We start from the raw sequence: 4,079 nt of genomic DNA on the forward strand, positions 1-4,079 counted from the left end.
CGAAGCTGTGCAAGGTGGAGGGAGGAGCTGTGGCGCATTGAGATGGAGAGATGGAAGAGACGGAGGGAGCGAGGGGGGGGGGAGAAAACCTAAGACTGGCAGGCAGAGAGGGATAAGGAGTGAGAAGGAGGGGGGAGGAAAAAAAGAAGCGGCACAAAGCTCAAAACAGGGACAATGTAACTAATGAAATTCAATTCTCCTGTTCATCAGAGCGACTGCAGCAGGAAACAGGAGCAAGGACGGAGGGATGCTGGCATTGGGGGTGGGGGGGTGGGGGGGTGACACAGAAATTTGAGTATACCTTTGTGAAACATGTCTCTACCTCGCCGTCATCCTGTCAGAACATGGCGATTAATGCCGGGCTTTTATGCAAAAGGCAGCGTTCGTCAAAAGCTACCGGGAGCTGCAATGTGACAAATGGATGACTCATGGAGGTAAACAGGCAGGGTGGATAAACAACAGCCAATGGAGAGAGAGTGAGAGAGAGCCAGAGACACAGAACGAGAGAGAGAGATGAGGAATTTGGCCGAATGGGCTGAGTCTGCTTAGCCAATCGCAGTAGTGAACTGCAAGGTCAGTCTATGGGGGATTCGCCCTGCGGGATATAATCAGGTGTAAATCCTTGTAAGTCCCCACACCATTATACTAAACAATAAGCGAGAGGCGGTGGCGGTGGCACGGCAGGTAGGGAGACAAGCGAGATTACTGGTGGTGGTGGTGGAGGGGGGGTAATCAAATGCAGATTTGATGGGGGTGGAGGGGAAGGGTGATTGTGGAGCACGAGGCACAGGGGCTGTTAAGCAGCACAAACAGACTGAAGAGGTGCCTCGATATTCCTGTGAGCGAAAGGGCAGAGGAAGAAGACGAAGAGCAGCAGAACCGACCCTACGTGTGTGAGGGATTTATCTCCGCACAGTACAACCAGATCAAGGCACGATGTGGGAGAGAGAGCGTGCGTGTGTGTGATCCGTTGTGGATCTGTCCTAGACGTTTTGTTAATGCTCTAATCTTCCCATGGAACACCAACGCAGAGCTGGCAATGGTGTGACTTATTAGATAAGCTGGTGTGTGGTATATGGCACCAGTCAAGGTTCTTGTGATAGAATTATCACTACATACTACAGAGCTGTGCATTACAGAATAGCCAGTTCCAAAGTGGCTTTTTGAAATAATTTTAGCTTAGATTCTCTGAACAACCTGCTTTTTTGAAGAGCCACAAACATTTTATAATCATACTACAAAAGCATTAGTACTTTGTGGGTGCAATTCAACAAGTTGCAGAGCAAATATTATTTCTTAAGGAGGTCTCACTAAGAAGTAGTAGACTTTTATCATCTACACGTTATGGCTTTTGACACATTTAGTTCACAGAAATGACCTGCTTTGACCTGGCAAGACATACCGAAGGTCTCAAGAGCCCATGAATCTTTCCCGTGTTGAAGTATTTTCTATGGAAACATGAAGTTTGGACGGGACCTATTACAGCCTTTAAGCCATGATTTGCTACAGTTGGTTCTCAAATGTTTTTTCTTCAGTTCCCAGATTTTACATTAGACAGTAAGTGATGACCCAACCCAGTTCCATCTCACCTTATGGAGTTTTGGTTCGTTGCCACCATTGCATTTGGCTTTTGGGGACACTGCATTTAACTATATTACTGATCTACCCGCATTGATACTATATGATAATTGAAATGAGCTGGATGACATCACTGTTTTCTCCAGAGCAGATGTTCAGTATATATATATATATATAATAAAATATATATTTTAGGCCACAACCCACCAGCACAACCAAACTACTGCACTTGCATATAGATTTTAGTGTTAATGAAGTTCAAACTTGTTGAATTACTACTTCTGGAGGGCCACTGTCTTGCAGAGTTTAGCTCCAACCCTAATTAAACATTTCTGAATCAGCTAATCAAGTTCTTCAGGATCACTAGGGTTCGCTAACTTCCTTCCAAATAAAATACGAATACAATAAACTATGAGAGTCAGGTAGAACCAAGTATTATGTGGTTATATCTTAAATTAATTATACAAACCCGATTCTCCAAAAGTTAGGACACAGAACAAACTGTGAATAAAAACAGAATGCAGTGATATGGAAGTTACCTATTTCAATATTTTATTCAGAATACAATATTAATGACATATCAAATGTTTAAACTGAGAAAAAGTATAATTTTAAGGGACAGCTGATTTTAAAAATGTTTGGACAAGGCCATGTTTACCACTGTGAAAAAGGCAACCCCTTTTTCTTTTTATAACAGTCTTCAAATGTCTGGGGACTGTGAAGAAAAGTTGCTCAAGTTTAGGAATAGGAATATTGTCCCATTCTTCTCTACTATAGGCTTCTAGTTGCTCAATTGTCTTAGGTATTCTTTGTCGCATCTTCCTCTTTATGAATCAAATGTCCTCCTTGTCCTCTTTATTCTGGATCACATGGCGTCCCAGTTTTCCAAAAAGAACTTAAAATTTTGATTCGTCTGACCACAGAACAGTTTTCCACTTTGCCACAGTCCATTTTAAATGAGCCTTGGCCCAGAGAATAAAGAACGGCTGCACTTTTGGATCATGTTTAAATATGGCTTCTTTTTTGACCTAGAGTTTTAGCAGGCAACAGCGAATGGCATGGTGGATTGTGTTCTCGGCAATGTTTTCTTGAAGTATTCCTGAGCCCATGTTGTGATTTCCATTACAGTAGCATGTGATGAAGTGCCATCTAAGGGCCAAAGATCACAGGCATCAGATTTTCCGGCCTTGACCCTTATGCCCTGAGATTGTTCCAGATTCTATTAATCTTTGGATGATATTATGCACTGTAGATGATGATAACTTCACACTAGGAAGAAACTCCTTTCTGATATTGCTCCACTATTTCTTTGCCGCGGCATTTGGGGAATTGGTGATCCTCTGCCCATCTTGACTTCTGAGAGACACTGCCACTCTGACAGGCTCTTTTTATACCCAAACATGTTGCCAAATGACCTTATAAGTTGCAAACTGGTCCTCCAGCTGTTCCTTATATTTATTTATCCTCTTATTGCTACCTGTCCCAACTTTTTTCGAATGTGTAGTTCTCATGAAATCCAAAATGAACTAATATTTGGCATGACATGTCAAAATGTCTCACTTTCAACCTTTTATGTTATCTATATTTTATTTTGAATAAAATATAAATGTATGAGATTTGTAAATTATTGCATTCCTTTTTTATTCACAATTTGTACAGTGTCCCAACTTTTTTGGAATCGGGTTTGTATATCATACTCTAGAGTTGTGTGGGGGTAAATTAAGCATGTGTGCTGTCACATCACTATTGTTTTCTATTGTGTGGTATATGGATCTGCCTGAATGAGACTCACTCAATCAATCAATGGGTCACTGGTCTGTTTAAACTATCCTTGTCCACTTGACAAAGTGGAACGCATTGCAAAATGGCAGCACGGATTCACCTGTGTGTGCGTTTAAAAGTGGAACATTATCGAAAGTTCCAGACGTGTGTTGGAGCAGGTTGGAGCTAAACTACAGGAAGGTGGCTCTCAAAGAAGCCAAACATGTGCACTTTTGACCCTATAGAATCAAAAACTTCAGTTTTTAACCAACAGAAGACAGGCATTGTCTTATTATTCAGCCATGGTCTCGAATTTGCTACAATGCACAGTTTGTTCTTGCAAGTTTAAAGAGTTTAATTTAAGAGTTTAATTTAATGGTCCTCTGCTGCAACAGTGATTTCCTAAAAACTCGTGTTTAACTTCAGAGTGGCTCTGCAGTAGAGTCCAGCCGTTGATACCTCTATTTTTTTTTGTAATATTTCTCATTGTCCCTCTCTTTTAAATAATGCAGGGAACAGAAATCAGATGAATGACATTATGTATGTCAGTAGTGCAGTAGAGGCGATTTTGACATAGGACATTTTGACATTTAAGGAATAAGCTCATTCCCCTGAGAGCCTGGAATGCTGTAAACCCTGCAAATGGGTAATAAGAACAAAAAAGTCCTGAAGCTGAAAATGTCCTGAAGTATTCACACCTGACAGTGATAGTGATGGAAGAAAATAGGCTTACTTTGGGG

This window comes from Pseudorasbora parva, chromosome 1 (genome assembly GCF_024679245.1).
Source record: "Pseudorasbora parva isolate DD20220531a chromosome 1, ASM2467924v1, whole genome shotgun sequence".
In the NCBI taxonomy this organism is placed as follows: Eukaryota; Metazoa; Chordata; class Actinopteri; order Cypriniformes; family Gobionidae; genus Pseudorasbora; species Pseudorasbora parva.